The following is a 20,247-nucleotide window of genomic DNA, read 5'->3' on the forward strand; positions in this document are numbered from 1 at the left end:
TTTTTCAGCGCCTATTGAACAAGGGCGTGTAATTAAAATTTTTGATGCAATACTTTGCAGCAGGGTCCGTTTCTGCGCCCACCAAGAGCGAGTGAGGACTTACAGTGTTGTGGCACTAGCACCACCACCACCAAAGGCCCAATTTTTCTGCCCCTATTCAACAGGGGCATGTAATTACAATTCTTGATCTAATATTTCACAGCAGGGCCCTGTGAGGGCTTACAGTGTTGTGGCCACAACAACACCTAAGGCCCAAATTTCTGCTGAGTATATAGGGCAGACCCCTACTTTCAAACATCCAACTTACAAACGACTCCTACTTGCAAACGGAAGGAGACAACAGAAAGTGAGATGAAATCTACCCCTAGGAAGGGAAATTCTCTCCTGTAAGAGTTGATATGGGAAAAACGTTTCTCCTTTCCACTGATGCTTTATCACTAATCCTTGTTTCACAAAAAAACCCAAATTTTCAAAAAACATTTGTCATTGGGACAAAAAGTGAGGTGAAATCTTCTGAAGCGGAGCACAGACAGCAAAACAAATGTCACAGAGGTGATAACCCTTCTCTATGTTTTCCAAAAAGCTTAAAATAGATTTTTTGGCTGGAGCTAAACACGTTAAAAATGTACCAGTTCAAAATTACAAACAGATTCTACATAACAACAAACCTACAGTCCCTGTCTGGTTTGCACCGACTGTATACTGCTGTTCAGAGTATATAGGGCCTGGTGGCCCCACGCCTTTCCTTTTTTTAATTTAGGTGCGGGGTTCCCCTTAATATCCATACAAGACCCAAAGGGCCTGGTAATGGACTGGGGGGTACCCATGCTGTTTGTCTCACTGATTTTCATCCATATTGCCAGGACCCGACATTACATTAAAGCCGCAAGCAGTTTTAAATGACTTTTTTTCCTTTAAAAATGACATTTTGTGCAGGGACTGTTCTAAGCACGGGAAACACGCGCCACTTTACAGGCATACTATAGACACCCCCAGGTATGATATTTAAAGGAATATTTCACTTTTTTTTTTAACTTTAAGCATCATTAAAATCACTGCTCCCGAAAAAACAGATGTTTTTAAAAGTTTTTTTTGCATTGATACATGTCCCCTGGGGCAGGACCTGGGTCCCCAAACCCTTTTTAGGACAATACCATGCAAATTAACCTTTAAAATGAGCACTTTTGATTTCGAACATTCGAGTCCCATAGACGTCAATGGGGTTCTAACGTTCGTGCAAATTTTCGGTCCGTTCGCAGGTTCTGGTGTGAACCGAACCGGGGGGGGGGTGTTCGACTCATCCCTAATGAGCATGCATGAGGTCCATGCTATATGCTCGGAAGGACCCTATTCTGTTACTGGGACTGAGGTACGCTGACTGGTGGAGTGGGCAGAGGCTCACCATATCTCTCCCAATGCAACACATATATCAGTACATGCGTGTAGGACATGGGACAAAGCAGCTTATGGAGGAACTCTGTATTTTGGTACTGCACACACGTGGCTCATCTCTGAGTTGGAGAGCCGACTTAATGTTTGATTCTTCACATGACTGCGGCCACTCCTGGTCCTGGGCATTGGTGAGCATGCCTTTGGGTTAGGTTTTACCCTACATTCCTTAGACCTCTGTGCAGAATGGTATCACAGTGTTTCCTTATAAAATGTGGCAGAAATTCTAACTCTTCTCCATCATATTCAACACTAAAAAAATACTTATAGTTAGAGATTGGTTTCATAACTGGCAGGACATTAATGCATCTACACTTCCGTGATGTCTTTCCATGAATAAGGCTCAATTCACAGAGCTAACACACCAGGATAAAGATACTTATTTTCAAAAAAGTGAGTTTGTTTTTTTAGTTGAGTGCAATGAGCTTTAAAAATGACAGTCATGAAGATCCTTATACCTGTGTTAAAGTATAATCATTCTCTGATTTATAAGCTCAGACTTCATCCTCACCACTCTATATGTACAGAGGATGGAAGAGCAGGACTATGCTTAATCCCCATACACACGGGCAGAATGTAGGGAGACATTTGCCGGTACAAAAAATACCGGCCGACATTCTGCCTGCGTGCATGTCGGTCTGTCCATCAGAAGCCAGCTGTACGGCCAGCTTCTGGAAAACCATCACAGGACCAACTCCCGATCAGCGCTCTCAGTCAATGACAGAGAGCATTGATCGGAGTGTTCTGGCGGGGGGACCGTCCCCCTGTCAAAAACAGCTCAGCGGGGGAGATCGCTGGACTAACCTCGCATGATTAGTACAACAGCTCCTAACTGGAGCTGAAAGTTTTTTTTTTCGTACAACCCACGGGGTTGCACGAAATAAAGAACTGTAGTGTGTACCAGGCTTTAGTGATGGTGATGTAATTTATTGAGGGGAAAACACAACCTTTACTCTTTTACTCGTATCAGCCGATAGTGAATTATGAAATTCAGCAGTTCTGTACTTTGAAATGTAGAAGGACAACATTGTGTCATCCAGACCATACTTTGCACAGTATTAAATGGTGTTGTAAAAAGGGCTTTCTAATCTTGCAACACAAATCACATTAACATAAGTGCAGTAAATAGGCAAAAAAAAAAAAATAACGGATTTATTAACTGATTATTTGTAATAATATTTCAGCCATGTACAGTTGCTGGTTTCCTGGTGCTTAGCCTATCCTGTAAATAAATATGAGCAAACTAAAAGTCAACCTGACTCAAGTACACATTTAATCAACACAAAGACAATCTCTACCCCTCACACTCATACTCTACATATCATCAACAGGGGATACCAGCGCTTGCTCAGACTCCTATTAGACTCATAATGATCCAAGTCACAAAAAAAAAAAAAAAGGCAGCACGTGATTTCTGATCACCTATGTGTTCTTTATTTTGTCCTCAGCTTACAGTCATAGCATGGCAAAAATGATAAAGCATTTCAGAAAAAACTAAAGCTATACTTATAAGTAAGGCCACATCCACTGAAACATGCATGCATTGCTACCATGTTCTTTCTGTAAGCTTAGGACAAAGTAAAGGACACATAGAAGATCAGAAACCGTGCGTCAGCCTTCTTTTTACAAGTACGCATCGGGGTAGATTTACTAAAACTAGAGCAATCAGAATCTGGTGCAGCTGTGCATAGTAGCCAATCAGCCTTTAACTTCAGCTTGTTCAATTAAGCTTTGGCAATAAAACATGGAAGCTGATTGGTTTCTTTACAGAGCTGCGCCAGATTTTGCCCTCTCCAGATTTAGTAAATAAACCCCAATTTGGTTTGTCTCAACATCCAGTTTATACTGTGACACCGTGATATTTACGTCAGAGTGAGCACTTGCAGTGTGTGGACATTCTGTTTGCCTCTCCCTCCTTTTAGTCTCTTGGATGTGTGTATATGAAGGTGGGATCCTGCACCACAGCTTGCTGAGGTCTAGCTAAGCTGGTTTAGATGAGCTTTGCTAATAGGGGTACATGTAAGGTTGCCAGCTCATCCCTTTAAACCTGAACACATGAATTACACAGGTTTTGTGGCCAATTTAATGCAGATAAGGCATTAAGTGGGTTTAATTATCACCTTAATCAGCCACTGAACCTGTGTAATTAATATGTGTTCGGTTTTAAAAGGTTGAGGTGGCAACCCTAGCTGCATGTGACCTTCTCCCGTTACTTCCAGGCCAGAGTGGTCCATTGCTACAGAGAAGAGGGGAGATAGTTAATAAACTTATGTATGTACCAACACAGATCAGCAACTAAAACACAGAAGCCATGGGGCCTGTATCAAGGTGTGTTTTCTTATATAATACCAGTGTTTGTGTTTAACAGTTTTTGCACGAAAAATATGCTTCAAAAATTAAATGTCACTTCTACACAACCCCATATGAACTATGGGATTGATTTACTAAAGGCAGACTGTGCCCTCTGCAAGTGCAGTTGCTCCAGAGCTTAGTAAATGAGGTGAAGCTTGTCTTTGCGAAGAGTACCCAATCACGTGCAAGGAAAGAAAAAAAACAGCATTGTTGCTTGCACATGATTGGATGATGGAAGTCAGCAAAGCTTCTGCTCCTTTACTAAGCTCTAGAGTAAACGCACTTTGCAAACTGCACAGTCTTTTTGTCTTTAGTAAATCAACCCCCATATATAAAAAAAACTAGCTGTCCATTTTTCAGATATTGAAACTGGTGCCATCAGTTGTGAAAATCTGTCTGGTTACTGCTGCTTTGCAGTCAGTTACTGTTAGTCCCTTGCAATATTACTAAGAGCAAACATTTACAATATGTGATTATTTCTTTAATTTTTGCTTTGTCTGCCTACCTTATATGTATAACTTCAGCAACAGAAGTGAAGGAGAGCAGGTAGAGGAGTTCTAGAGAGAGGAGTCCTAGGAGTTTCTGTAGTGCAAATAACACCTGCTGTTTCTCTGCAGGCTCTAGAAAGGTACAGTCAGGTCCATAAATATTGGGACATTAACACAATTCTAATCTTTTTGGCTCTATACACCACCACAATGGATTTGAAATGAAACAAACAAGATGTGCTTTAACTGCAGACTTTCAGCTTTAATTTGAGGGTATTTACACCCAAATCAGGTGAACGGTGTAGGAATTACAACAATTTGTATATGTGCCTCCCACTTTTTAAGGGACCAAAAGTAATGGGACAATTGGCTGCTCAGCTGTTCCATGGCCAGGCCATGTGTTATTCCCTCATTATCCCATTTACAAGGAGCAGATAAAAGGTCCAGAGTTCATTTCAAGTGTGCTATTTGCATTTGGAATCTGTTGCTGTCTACTCTCAATATGAGATCCAAAGAGCTGTCACTATCAGTGAAGCAAGCCATCATTAGGCTGGAAAAACAAAACAAACCCATCAGAGAGATAGAAAAAACATTAGGTGTGGCCAAATCAACTGTTTGGAACATCCTTAAAAAGAAAGAACCAGTGAGCTCAGCAACACGAAAAGACCCGGATGACCACGGAAAACAACTGTGGTCCCCTGATTTGTATGTAAATACCCTCAAATTAAAGCTGAAAGTCTGCAGTTAAAGCACATATTGTTCATTTTATTTCAAATCCATTGTGGTGGTATATAGAGCCAAAAAGATTAGAATTGTGTTGATGTCCCAATATTTATGGACCTGACTGTATAGCACGGAGTAAAATGGAGGTTCTATATTAGGGTTGCCACCTGTCTGGAATTCACCCGGACAGTCCGGGTTTTGAATCATGTGTCCAGGTTTCAGTCCGCCTGAAACCGGACACATTATTCGGACTAATGCCACCCAAATTCTCCCTGCAACCACCTGTAAATCTGGATTTGTTAATGGTACTAGAAGATACGTTTAAGAAGTTCTGCTCAATGTGATGAAACAGAATATTGACTAATATAAGGCTTTAAAAATGTTAAAAAGGTTATCACAGTGCAAACAAAAGCATCATTACAAAGGTTATTCAAAGTCACCTACATCTGGCAGGAAGCTATCAGGCATTTGTCATTAACTATGCACGTGCAAATCTCATAGCTAGATCAGCAAACAACATGTTATACAACAATAATCGTATGACTGCATCGTGATCTGTGTCAGACATGTAAATACTGTAATTGAATTACACATAGCTCAAAAATAACATTCAACTTTGTAATGCTTTATTCTGCAATTTACATCTCATGTTAAAGAGAGAAAACGTGTATTTAAAGTATAACTAAAGGCAAAACTTTTTTTTTTTGTTTTGGATAGAGTGAAGAGGGATTAGAGCATCTGTCATTTTTTATTGCTGCCTGTGCTCCCGTTAAGGAGATTCACACTCTCTATTTGTCATTTTTACCATTATCATTGAAAGTGAAGGTTAGAGAAAACCCAAATTTTGGGTTGTCCTGAGAAAAGTAATAGAGAGGAAATCTTCTAATGGGGACCTGGAATCCCCAAGAAATTCCCTTAATTTGCAATGATTTTTTCTCACTTCCTGTTTGGCTATGGGACAGGAAGTGAAGGAAAATGTCTGCGATGGGACACAGATGGCAAAAAAAATCTGACAGGGGGGAGGGTTCCCTTCTCTATCCAAAATAAGAAAAAAGTTTTGCCTACAGTACTACTTTAAGGGAAAAGGCAGTGTCCAGTAACCATACAAACTACAAGTAAATTTATATATTGCAAACTCGTCAACTGTACCATTTCACCCAGCACATTTCCAGTTTTTTAACAAGCACATCGGTCCTTAGGGCATTAGCCATTTAAAGTGTTACTGGCTCTGTCGATCGACTGCTGTACAACCACCCTGTCAGTTTTTTTTCTGAACAATCAGTGCTGCTGACTATAGCTGGAAACACTGATCTTTGTGTTCTGATGGAAGAGAAGGCTCCCCACCGTGAGAACCACCTTAAATGTGTGGATGGGGGAAGCAGCACATTTATTTTTTTTATTGGTCAACTCGCTGGTTGAACCAAAAAAAAATGTATAATGTATGGCCTGCATTATTGGCTAACTTAAAGTGGAATTTCACGCTTATCATGAAAAATACGACAAAGGCAACCTTTTTTCTTTTCCCCCCTATTCTTCTCATGGTGGCCATTTTGATAAGGGCAGATGAATCCTTCCTGAAACTTTGCCTAGAATTCTGGGTCTGGAACATGTGACAGGAACTTTCCCAGATGCACCTGTAAAGTAGAAAAAAGTATCTGTAAGTAAAAGCAAAAAATGTGTTTAACTAATTCCTCTAATATGATTTCATTGCATGCAGAGCCATATGCTGATGTGATTTTTAGTGAAAGAGGGGAAAGGTTTGCTTTAAAGGGTCTACAGAAAATATGTAAGGTGAACTTACACTGGACCCCCTCCCCATCCCCCCATCCCCCCATCCCACTGTACCGTAGTCCCGCAATCCCCACAATATCAGGCACCTGGGGCGTCACTTTACTGGTCTGGGGATTTAAAATCCTTCTGGCTTTCTCTCCTCTCCTCCAGCGCTGACAGGACGGACTAGGCGGATTCTGATTGGTCAGCGCCGCCCATGTGACTGATTAGAATGCCTCCTATCTGTACATGCTGAGAGGTATGGATAGGAGGTTAAGCCATGGGGATTTCGAATCCCCGGGTCGGTGAAGCGGCAACCCAGTGTCTGACAGTGGGGGATTGTAGGACTCTGGAACAGCAGCACTGGGAAGGGAGGGGTCTAGTATAAGTACAGATTTTCTGTAAAGGTGAACTTACACTTTTAAAGATACAAGCTGAAGCTCAATCTCAAGCCTGAAGAAGGGAACTATGTTATCCTGCAAGCTTGCATGCTCAACAACTTAAAGAGGATATTTACCCTGTAAACAAAAATCTAAAAGTCAGCAGCTACAAATACTGTAGTTGCTGACGTTAAAAAAACACACACACACTTACCTGTCCCAGGATCCAGCAATGTCCCCACCCAACCCTGCTTTTACTGGTCTTTGGGTGCCGACAGCTTAAAGTGGTGTTCCACCCAAAAAAAAAAGCATGAATTTTTTTTAAACTCACCTCTAAATGGCTGTTGCTAGGGAGTCCCTCGTAGTCTGCCTCCTTCAGTGCCTGGGCTGGTGACACATTACAGGTCCCAGATGACTGAACGGCCAATCACGGCGTGCGGCGCCGCTCGCGCATGCGCAATGGGCGCCCGGCTGTGACTTTACAGCCGGGCATCCACAGTTGCAATGCCGGCGCTGCTGAATGGAGGGGGAGACGAACGGTGCTTCTATCCCCCGCATCGCTGGACCCTGGGACAGGTAAGTGTCCGATTATTAAAAGTCAGCAGATGCAATATTTGTAGCGGCTGACTTTTTATTTTTATTTTTTAAATGGGAACGCCTCTTTAACTGTGGGTAGCCGACTGTGACTCCTTGCTGCTTCACAGCCGGCTGCCCATTGCACACGTGTGAGCCGTGCTGCACCACTAAAATGCTCCCGCAGTATCCTGTGACCTGTGACTTTACCCAAGAGGCTGCAGTGGAAGGGGGGTGGGAACCTCCTGGAAATGGAAGCGAGTCAAAATCAACCTGTCAAAATCAGATACCCGCTCCCCCCCCCCCCCCCCAAAAAAAAAATTCCAAATGTGGAAGGGGGAAGAGGAGGAAAAGCAGAACTTCCTCTTTTGGGTAAAGTTCCACTTTAAGTTAACTAATCAAATGCATCATTTAAACTCCAAACTTTTTGTGCTAATCAATGGATAACAAGGTACAATACTCCATTAACTTTTAAGTCCAATAAAACAAGCACATATGGTCTTATCAAAGTCACTTCAAAGTCGTATCAATGTTGGCTAGTGTGAAAGGATCCTAAATGCTAGCTCTTATGTCAATGATTAGGCTCAAAGGGGTTGTAAAGTATCTTAATACATTCAGTGCATTAGGATAAAAAGCCTTCTGTGTGCAGCAGCCCTCCTAATACTTACCTGAGCCCATCTAGATCCAGCGATGTTGCAGGACTCCCCCCAATATTGGCTGAGACAGCAGTGCACCGTCATTGGCTCCCACTGCTGTCAAAATCAGTCAACCAATGAGGAAAGAAAGGGCAGGGCCAGGACACAGCTCCGTGTCTGAATGGACACACAAAGCTGTGGCTCAGGTCCCCCCATAGCAAGGAGTGCCAAAGAGGGACCAAAGAAGAGGAGGATCTGGGCTGCTCTGTGCAAAACCAACTGCATAGAGCAGGTAAGTATAACATGTTTGCTATTTTTAACTAAAACCTATTTTGTTAGAACCCCCCCCCCCCCAAAAAAAAAAAAACAAAACAAGAATTTAGTATTACTTTATATTATTTTGACATAATTGATGCTATAAAAAAATTTGACCCACATGCATTCATCAAAGGAGACAGTAACCCATAAATGAGCAATGGGCTACAACCGTGTTCTTTGTAAAAACTGGCAGGAGTTGATGCCAGCTGTGAATGGAATATGTGCTAAAATTGAGCGGTACACCAATGAGGGGGTGCACTCTGAAAAAGAAAATAAATTGTAGAGGGCCATATAGTCATTTTTATTTTACTGTAATAATTAGGTTTTTCCTATTCTTTTCTTATTTTTTCAAATACTTTGTAATAAAATTATATAAACATAAGCACCAGTAAACCACCACTGGTAAAACCAACCACTATGTACAGTAAATATTAGAAAGATGCTTTAATTGTAAATCCTATCCCATACTGTAATGCTTTACAACAAAAGAAAAACAAAGTATGTCTGTGTCACTTGATTTAATATAATGGATTATAAACTGGCACAGCATGATGATATCTCTGTGTTCACAGTAACTTTCCCCACGTAGTCATGTATACCTCCTCATTATATGTTAAGCATATGATGCTTACCATGCTAATATTGTAAATTAGACCTCGATTTAAACTTTAGTGCTATCAGGAGACCATCGGGTGTATCCTGATGAACTTTGAAATGTATTCTGACTACACAATATATCATCCTGCCCTTACTGGCCCAATAGAAAGCTTACATATCTTGCAACAGAAGTCTTGACTGTGACATTAGTACACAATGAGAACACAGACTCTATGAACTGATGTGTTGTAATAATGGTTCATGCATTTATTTTTATCATTACCATTGGCCTCTTAAACTCTTTGTTAGGTTAGCAGGCAGAGAAATACTTATAAAGAGCAATGTTGGGGCACAAAGAAATCAATACCAAGTATTTCTCTGCGTAGGGTTCTTGATACCAAAGAGAGAAGTATTCATCTACACCCCTGTCCTAGCCTGACTGACTCATTTATCTAAACATAATGGCAAAACTGTTTGTTAAAGTGAACGTCAAGCTAGAAACATTTTTTTTTTTTTTTTTAGGTTTGGATAGAGTGGAAAGGACTAGAACCCCTATCTGGCTTTTACTGCTACCCAGGGCTTTCTGTCCTGCTATTAATAGCTTTACCTGGCAGGAAGCAGGAGACAATCTGCAACAGGGACACAGACAGGGATTCTAGTCTACCTCTCTTCTACAAAAAAAAAAAAAAAAAAAAAAATAGTTTTTAATTTCTTTCTGTTACCCACAGAGAGTTCATCTCACATCCTATGTGGTAAAATTTTGTCAGCAGTAGTGAAGTGAGGTTAATTCTCTCTAATGGAACTTTGGGATGCACCGATGCCGAGATCGGTAGTCACGCAAATGCTCCCATTACCGAAACCGATACTTTGCAGTGCAATTTACGTCAGTACAAAATGAATGGGTGCAAATCACACTGCAAAGAATCGCATAGAATTTGAACAAGAATCGGATGTTTCGCTCCTGTGCGTGTATATAGAAGGGCAAAAGTGCCATCTAGTGGGCAGTTTTTTAAAAATGTTAGAACTCACAGTACATATCTGGCCAAATGCAAAAAAAAATCTACATAGGTGTCCCGGTCCCGCCTATGATAGCAAACCACGGCCGCTGGAGGTACTAACAGGGCTGGAGGAGATGTAGAGGTGGTCCGCCCCCAAGATGACATCACTTCCGCCCTATACCCACGGGGTCCTGGAACTTCTCCTCCAGCCCTGTGAGCACCCCCAGCTGCCGTGATTTGCTATCATCGGTTGGACCAGGACACCTACGTAGATTATTTTGCATTTGGCCAGATATGTACTTTGAGTTCTAACATTTTTAATAAACTGCCCACTAGATGAGGCTTTTCTCTTTCTACACACACAGGAGCAGTGGGGGAAATCGCATTTGATTCGGACAGGAATCGCATTGCATTCCTTCTCAAATCACATGTGATTCTTTGCAGTGGGATGTGCACCATTTTTTTTTGTATTGATGCAAATCGCATCGCAAAGTATCTGTACTCGGTATTGGTGAGTATTTGACTGAAAGTATTGGTATTCGCACTCGCCGATAAAAAAAACGGTATCGGTGCAACCCTAGTTTTAATCTTTACGACCTAACATGCACTTTACCATTTAAACACCTGTCAGTTTACTTTTACTAACTGTGTCCCAAGTTTTAGTTTACATACACTTTAACCTTCCTATCGGTATTCCCGAGTGTGGCTCGGGGTGAATTTTTACTACCAAAAGCGGTAAGCCCGTGCCACACTCGGGATTGCAGCGCTGGATTCAGGCAAAGTTACTTACCTTGTCCCCAGGATCCTGCGATGTCCTCTCGCTGTGTCCACGGGCTGTGTCCTCCGCCCCGATGTACTGTGTGCTGGGCTCCATTCCCTGCGAGCGTTGCAACGCATGGGGGTGGAGCCTGGTGGCAAATTCAAAAAGTGCAAAAAATAAAACACATACATTACACTGTAATCCAGGGGTAGGCAACCCCTGGCACGGGTGCCGCAATGCAGCACGCAAAGCCTCTTATGCCAGCACTTGACTCCCTCCCCATCAGCAGCGCAGGGAAGTGTCAGTGAGACACCAATGCATTCCAATTTCAGAATTCCCCATATGGCATCTGCACTGGGGGGGGGGGGGGGGGGCACCGTGCCCCCACACGTTGTAAAAGATGGGAAACATTGTTTGGTTCTCTGTAGCTGCGATTGTCTGCTGGGGGTGGGTGGTCCCTGTTTCCAGGAGGAGGAGGACTGTCTTAGCCAATGCTGAAGCCAATGGCAGTCCTGCTAGCCCCGTCCACCACCTGGAGGAAGATGAGTCACTTGGTTGGCACTACCAATCTGAGAAAGAAGGAATTTCACTGTGATTGAGAAAACCACAATCAGGTGACAGTTTGTGGAATTACTGTTGAGGTTCTGGGAACTTTGTTGAAATTATTCTTGAACCTTTGCATCACTTACTACTGAACCCATGCACTCTGTGTCCCTTTAAAGTGATTGTAAAGGTAAAAAAAAATGTAAAAAAAATAACAAACATATCATACTTACCTCCACTGTGCAGCTCGTTTTACAGCGAGGCCCCGAACATCCTCTTCTGGGGTCTCCCAGCGGCCCTCGCGGTTCCTCCCCACATCTGATAACCCCCTAGGAGAAGCGCACTCCCGGAGGTTACCTTGCGGGTACGCTCCCAAGTCCAGCATTCGAAGTCCATAGAGGCCGAATGCAGGACTCGTCCCCGCCCCCCGGTGCCCATGTCATTGGATTTGATTTGACAGCAGCAGGAGCCAATGGCTGCGTTGCTATCAACATATCCAATCAAGAGCCAAGAACCCCGGGTAGAGAAACTGCACATTCCCGCCGGGTCAAGTTCGAGGGTTCAGGTAAGTAAACCGGGGGGGGCGTTCACTGACAGGTGTTTCTTTACCTTAATGCAAAGGATGCATTGAGGTGAAAAAACACAAAGGTTTACAACCCCTTTAAGCCACAGCCAGTATTCAGCGCAATGAAAATCACACCCAACCACTTTTTCTCAGCAGCGGGGGCCCAACTTATGATCCTGCACACATGCCCACTGCTTTCAGAAAATGCCCCTGACCTGTGCTCATTGATGCGCATCCATTCCAGATGCTTGTATGTGACATCACATACAAGCACGTGGGCTGGATGCGAAAAGGAGATCAGCAGGATGAGTGTGCCAGGACAGGAAGATGTGTCTCATCTCTGCTTCCTTTCACCACTCTGCATATCACGGATATCATAGATGAGAAAAGGGTACAGCGGTGGAGCAGATGAGCAGGAGGGTACAGCGGTAGGGAAAATGAGCAGGAGGGGTTCAGAGGTGGGACAGAAGAGCAGGGTACAGTGGTGGAGCAGGTGTGCAGGGAGGTACAGTGGTGGAAGAGATGAGAAGGAGGTTCAGCAGTGGAATAGAAGAACAGGGGGGTACAGTGTTGGGGCAGATGAGCAGGGGGTTCTGTGTTGGGCCAGATGAGCAGGGGGTTCAGTGTTGGGCAAGATGAGAAGGCGATTCAGTGGTGGGACAGAAAAGCAGGGGGTAGAGCAGTGGGTCAGATGTTAAAGGAGGTGTATTGGTGAGGCAGGGGAGCAGGGGGAACAGAGGTAGAGCAGAAGAGCTGGAGGGTACAGAGGTGAGACAGATGTGCAGGAGGTACATTGGTGGTGCAGATGAGAAAGCGGGTTACAGTGGTGGACAGAATGAGAATAAAACACTTATTTACCTGGAAAACATATTGAAAAACAAACAAATATCTTGTAAGGCAGCCCGGGAAAGACAGACACTACACTTAGGCAGGCTCCTCCGCTCTAGGCAGCTCCTGTCACGGTCATGTTGGCTCTGAGCCTGAGACTCCGAGTCCGACGTGACTGACTTAATGACATCACTCGTTGCTAGACGCCAGGCGGCCCAGGCGCTAGCAACGAGTGCAGGGTTGCCAAGCCAATGGCGCAGCTCCACCCACCTCCAGGCTCCTCCTGGTCCGTCCTGCGTAGTCCTGCGTAGTTACACATTAGAGTCTCTCTCTCTGCGCTGCTGAATGGCTGATGAGACAGAGAGAGAGACTCGGGCAGAGCAGCGCTGCAGCCAAGTGAGGACCAGTGTGAGTCACCACTGTTTCATCCGATCTAGCTGAAGATATATGAATATATTTAAAATGTAAACGGGCGGGGCCCATGGGCTTGAGCCCAGTCAAGCCGAATGGTAAGTCCAGCCCTGTCTATATACAGTTGATCAGGGGTGTCCAAACTTTTTTCAAAGAGGACCAGATTTGATGAAGTAAACATGCGTGAGGGCCGACCATTTTGTCTGACATTCTTTGCACCATTAAAATTCCTTCTAAGTTTGTTTGTTCGAGCACTAATATACTGCCCAACAAGAATTCTCTTGCCTTTGTGGCTGTGTGTGGTGAATAGATGAGCTTGGGAGTGTTATTTGGATATATATATCTTTTGTAAGCCCCAACGAATCCCCGAGGATGAGCTCGGGTGTGTTATTTGGATATACCCTATTTTTCAGCGTATAACGCGCACCTTCACTTTAAGAGGAAAGTTTCAGGAAAAACTAAAATTTTAAATAAAGAACTGTGAAGCAAAATAAGGGTCAGTGCCCATCTGCAGCCTCACCATTGCCATGAATGCAGCCTCACCATTGTCATGAATGCAGCCTTATCATTGCCATGATTGCAACTTTACCATTGCAATTAATGCAGCCTCACCATTGCCATGAATGCAGCCTTACCATTACAATCAATGCAGCCTTACCATTGCAATCAATGCAGCCTTACCATTGCCATGAATGCAGCCTCACTATTGCCACAAATGCAGCCTCACTATTGCCACAAATGCAGCCTCACCATTGCCATAAATGCAGCCTTACCATTGCCATGAATGCAGCCTCACCATTGACATGAATTCAGCCTTACCATTGCCATCAGTGCAGCCTGATCGATGCCCATCTGCAGCCTCAGAGGGGACAGGGAGGGGGCGGGATGAGCGCCAACAGATTACATACAGGAGAATCTCCTGTTTAGGATATAGAGGTGGAGGCGTGGAGGCAGCTGCTGCCACTTGCCTAACCACGCATACACCCTATGGATTAGAGATTGGGACTATCTCGGCAATTGTTAATGACATAAGAGTAAGAAAAGATATGTAAAAAAATATAAACTTTAATAATTACAAACATTGCAGACCATTTTTACAAAATAGTACATATATAAATACTAAAATCAATTAGATACACCACACTTGACATAAACATTGACAGAAAAAAACGTAAAGTTTCTTGTGCAGAGGGGTATATAGGACTATAGGAAACAATCCTATACACCCCTATACACCCCTCTGCACCCCTATGTCACATATATATATATCGAAATTACCAGGGGGGCCACATTAAACCGGAATGTGGGCCGCAATTGGCCCGCGAGCCAGTCTTTAGACATGCCTGCAGTAGATCTTTATTTAGACCTAATTTTGAATAGTGTGTTCAGTTCTGGAGACCTCACTTACAAAAGAATATTGATAATAGTCCAGAAATAAAAAAGGTCTGAGGGATAACAATTATGATGACAGACTTCAGAAACGTAATGAATAGCCTTGAGGAATGAAGGGAAAGGGAAGACTAGGATGGTAATATATGAAACCAAGATCAAGAATATGAGGACATGACCTCAAGCTAGCAGGAGGAAAGTTCAAAACGAATCTTAAAATCTTATGCTGGCCATACATTATTTTCTTGTTTTATTTCCTTTAGATTTACCTTCAACTATATAGTACAAGGGCCTGCCTTAATTCAAAGTGCTTAGGTGTGACCTCATATTGCATAACTCCCAACTTTTTGAGATGGGAATGAGGAGCACCTATCAGCAAAAGTATGCAGGCATAGAACACACCCCTTGCCACTCCCCTTTAAAGGAGAATTGTACAAAAAAACAAGATTGGTTGAACCCACAGGTGCTTTTTTTACCGCTACTATTCCTTTATATTGGCTTTTGGAATTTACAAATGCAGCAATTTAGACATCAGATGAAAGGTTTAGCGCTGGAAAACACATTTTGATAGATACAAAGTGCATTTTATATACAACTTTATAGATCAGACCAAAATGAGGGACAAATGAGGAGGAATGAGGGACAGAGGGACATTGCTCCAAATCAGGGACATTCCCTCAAAATCAGGGACAGTTGGGAGCTATGATATTGTATGGTTTTGGAAAATCTAAAGGAAAATTGTACAAAAAAAGTTGTATAATGTATGACCAGCTTTAGAAAGTATTGTTTTACTAAAAGAGTAGTTGATGCTACTTCCAGCAGAGGTAGTGAATCAGTCAACAGACCAGCTGACACCAGAATGAGGTGCTGGAAAGGCACGCTTTGCGCTCTTTTTCCACACCGTGTTTTAAACACACTGCCTTTGCGATCTGCTGTGGGTGCTAATACATTGTTAACAGCACCCCAATCAGAAATCTCAAATGCAGATTGCATGGTACTGCAGCATCATGTTAATTGGTGCGGCGCGTTTTTCAAAAGTAGTGCATACACTTTTTTTGTGTTGAAAAGCGCACTGCAGTGGAAGGCACAGTAACTGCACAGGAACACAATGGGATTAATTTACTAAAGGCAAATAGACTGTGCACTTTGCAAAGTGCAGTCACTCGAGAGCATAGTAAATGAGGTAAACCTTCACTTTGCAAAGAATACCCAATGACGTGCAAGGGGGAAAAAAACAGCGTTATTGCTTGCACATGATTGGATGAGGAAAGTCAGTGGGGCCTCTGCTCATTTACAAAGCTTTAGAGCAACTGCACTTTGCAAAGTGCACAGTCTATTTGCCTTTAGTAAATCAACCCCAATGTTTCTGGTGTGAGTTGGCCATACACTGTACAATCTGATTGAACAATCTCCTTTAGCTCTACCATCAACTATGTAGTGCAAGGACCTGCTTGATTTGATACATATTGAATAGAAGATTGTTCAGGAGCCCTCCTATTCCATAGTTTAGATAAACCTAAAATAAATTGTACAGAGATTGTACAATCAGATTGCATAGTGTATGGCCAGCTTTCGTAGATTCAAACATGCTTGGGCCAAACATAGATCTATACTCAGACAAAAAAAGCTTAAAAAAAAACAAACAAACAGAAAAATACAAAACATATATATAAATCAAGAAAAAAAATGGGGCAGACTCAACGTGTAATTTTCCTGCCGTCACTCTTCTATGTTTCTATATAACAAGAACCTTTGATGCTTTCAGCTGTATATTTAACAGACCAAAAGGGAGTAAATAAGAGAAGTTCATTGTTAGGGTTCACATACACTTTAACCAGTTCCCGAGCAGCTCGCGTACATATATGGGGGCAGAATGGCTCCCCTGCCCGAAACCCTGTACAGGTAAGGGGTTCCTTTAAGAGCCGACAGAGGGCTCGGCAGAAGAAATGATGCGCATGGCCAGTGGTCGCAATCGCCGCCAGCCACATGCGACTGCCTGCACGAGCGCCAGCATGGGGATTTGTGCGTGTGAACACACAAATCCCTGTGCTGTCAGAGAGGAGACATTACCTTTATTCCTACAATGTAGGAACAGCAAAATGTCCCCTCTCCTACTCAGTCCTATCCCCATACCCTTAGAACACATTGAGAGAACACATTTAACCCCTTAATCGCCCCCTAGTGTTAACCCCTTCCCTACCAGTGTCATTTACACAGTAATCAGTGCATTTTTATAGCACTGATCGCTGTATAAATGTCAGTGGTCTCAAAAATGTGTCAAAAGTTTCCGATGTGTCCTTTGCAATGTCGCAATGCCGCTAAAAATTGCAGATCACTGCCATTACTAGTTTAAAAAAATGTTTTAATAAAAATACCTTAAAAATGCCATAAATCTTTCCCATAGTTTGTAGACGCAATAACTTTTGCGCAAACCAATCAATATACGCTTATTGCAAATTTTTTTACCAAAAATATGTAGAATAATATATATTGGCCTAAACTGATGAAAAAATGTGTTTTTTTTAAATTTTTTTAAATTTGGGGATATTTATTATAGCAAAATTGTCACTTCTTTTTGTTTATAGCCCAAAAAATAAAAACCGCAGAGGTGATCAAATACCACCAAAAGAAAGTTCTATTTGTGGGAAAAAAAGGATGCAAATTTCATTTGGGTACAGCGTCGAATGACCGCGCAATTGTCAGTTAAAGCGACACAGTGCCAAATTGTAAAGAGTGCTCTGGTCAGGAAGGGGGTAAAATCTTCTGGGGCTGAAGCGGTTAAGATAACACTTAACACCCTAAAACATAGCCACAGCACTAAGTTAGCCCCTTTAAATCCATACATACTCATACCTCCCAACATTTTGAGATGGGAATGAGGGACATCTACTACCAAATGTATGTAGGCATAGGACAAGCCCCCTAAAGGAGAATTAACCAAAAAAAAGGTTAATGAAATCCACAAGGGCTTTTTTTTACCACTACTATTCCTTTATACAGGCATACCCCACTTTTAAGTACACCATGGGGTTTATTTACTAAAGCTGGAAAGTGCAAAATCGGGCTCCCTTCTGCATAGAAACCAATGAGCTTCTAACCTTGGCTTGTTAAATTAAGCTTTGGTAATAAAACCTGGAAGCTCATTGGTTTCTATGCAGAAGTGACCCGATTTTGCACTTTCCAGCTTTAGAATAAAAATAATACTATTGTGTACTTAAAAGTGGGGTATGCCTGTATATGCTTTTAAAGTGTACAAATGCAGCAATTTAGAAATTGGATGAAAGGTTTAGCACTGGGAAACACTTTTTGAAAGATAAAAAGTGCATTTTATATACAACTATATAGATCAGACCAAAATGAGGGACAAATGAGGGGGAAAGAGGGACAGAGGGACATTGCTCCAAATCAGGGACAGTCCCTCGAAATTGGGGACAGTTGGGAGCTATGCATACCTTGTCATCACCAAAACTATTGAGCCATCCTGTATAAAGATCAGGGTCACATTCACTTAGACCCTGGCCCAACAACAAGCTCATTTGTGTCCTAAAGTCCTTCTCGGGGCAACACATGACCTACTGACCAGCAACACAGGGGCATTTTTTACTCCCACTGACCACTGACGTAAGGGCATTTTTAACTCCCATTCACCACCAATGTAGAAGTATTTTGTATTCCCACTGACTACTGTCTGACCCCCGAAACAGTGTGATGGACAGTAAATTGGCCTTCATTTAAAAAGTTTGGGGACCCCCTGTGCTTCATACCTTTATTCCTCTATAATATTTGATTAAATAATGAAAATAGCAATGCATACAGTATTAATATAGATATCATAGAACTGTGCTTTTTTTTTATTATCCCATTTCATCATAGTTTGCTTTTGTTATTCAGTGAAGCTGTGGAATGTTCATGACACATCTGTTATCGAGTCAGTGGCAAGGTCACTGAGATCGGATGTTTTATCTATGCCAGGAGGATGGACTTCTAGATAAGGCACATGTAGTTGTGGGTATAAAGCTGGAGATAGGATCGCTGTCTCCTTATCTGAATCTGCTATAGAGATATCTCCAGTCCCTGTGGTCCAGATCTCATTGATTTGCTTCAAGACTTTCACTAACCTGGTAAGTACAGCAGACTTTCTTCAAACTGCATTAACTGCAGCAAATATTTTGTTCTGTATTATTAATACAATAATCTGATAAAGCCTTAAAATAATTCTACCTAACTGTATCTCACAATATGTCTGTTAAAGCGATCACATTACTTTACAGTGTGCTGTTCTACTCATGCGGGCATCTACCAAAAATGCCTCCAAGAATATTGTAGCTATAGTTAGATTTCAAGCTTAACAATGTGTATTTTAATTTGAATCTAATATTCAGCATTTTGTTGACCATTTGGGCATATACAGTTTTCTAAGATTTGATTCTAGAGCAACTAGCATAGGCGTTACGCAGCGGCATAGGGTTTGATTCACTAAAGGCAAATAGACTGTGCAGTTTGCAAGTGCAGTTGCTCCACAGCAGAGGTAGGGAACCTGGGGCCCTCCAGCTGTTGCAGAACTACAAGTGCCATCATGCCTCTGGAAGTAATTGTAACTGCCAGCTTTGCCTCATGGGAAATGTAGTTCCACAACAGCTGGAGGGCTACTGGTTGCCTACCCGTGCTCCAGTGCATAGTAAATGAAGTGAAGTTTCACTTTGCAAAGAATAATCACATGCAAGGAAAAAAAACAGCATTTTTGGTTGTATATGATTGGATGATGGAAGTTCTGTTCAATCTGTATGGCTGAATTTGCATCACACAGCCATCAAATGTGGTTTGCACTGCAGTGCGAATCACATGCGATATCACACAACGCACTAGTGTGAACCGCGTTCAGTGTTTCCCAGTACTAAACCTTTCATCCAAATTCTAAGTTGCTGTATTTGTAAATTTCAAAAGCCAGTATAAAGGAATAGTAGTGTTAAAAAAAGCAATTGTGGGTTTAACTAATCATTTTTCTTTGTATAATCCTCCTTTAATGGGGCGTGGCGGGGGTGTGTCCTATGCTTACATACTTTTGCTAATAGGTGTTCCTCGTTGCCATCTCAAAAAGTTGGGAGGTATGAAAGTGTCACTAAACCCACAACATACAAATCTCTCTGTATTACATGCTGTTCACTCAGTCACTATGAGATTTGTTTTCTGTATTCTGCAAAAACTTGATTGATCCTGCTACTCTCTATCTCCACCTTCTGTTCATATTCACGTTCAGATAGGGATTTTGCAGCTGTGGTGGCAAATCTGCACATGCTCAGTTTTCAGTGAGTTTCTATGCTGAGCATTTCCTCCCCATCACATTAGAGCAGCCCATATGACTATATAGTCACACATATGGGCGTATACACCGTGGTAAATGACAGCCCACTCCCTCCCTCCTTCTCCATGCCAATTAACCAGCTAAACACAATGGGGGCGGGATATTA

The 20,247-nt window shown here is 42.4% G+C and overlaps 1 protein-coding gene across 1 annotated transcript in view; it reads left to right on the forward strand.

Annotated features, from left to right (window-relative positions):
- Positions 1-18,750: 18,750 nt before the first annotated feature.
- The window catches only part of LOC141106129 (acyl-CoA desaturase-like), an 83,807-nt gene continuing 82,310 nt past the window's right edge, over positions 18,751-20,247 (forward strand). The window contains exon 1 of the mRNA XM_073596579.1: positions 18,751-18,900. The gene's annotated coding sequence lies outside the window, so the exon portion shown is untranslated. The remainder of the gene's footprint in view (positions 18,901-20,247) is intronic.

Source organism: Aquarana catesbeiana, linkage group LG08 (assembly GCF_042186555.1).
Source record: "Aquarana catesbeiana isolate 2022-GZ linkage group LG08, ASM4218655v1, whole genome shotgun sequence".
Classification (NCBI taxonomy): Eukaryota; Metazoa; Chordata; class Amphibia; order Anura; family Ranidae; genus Aquarana; species Aquarana catesbeiana.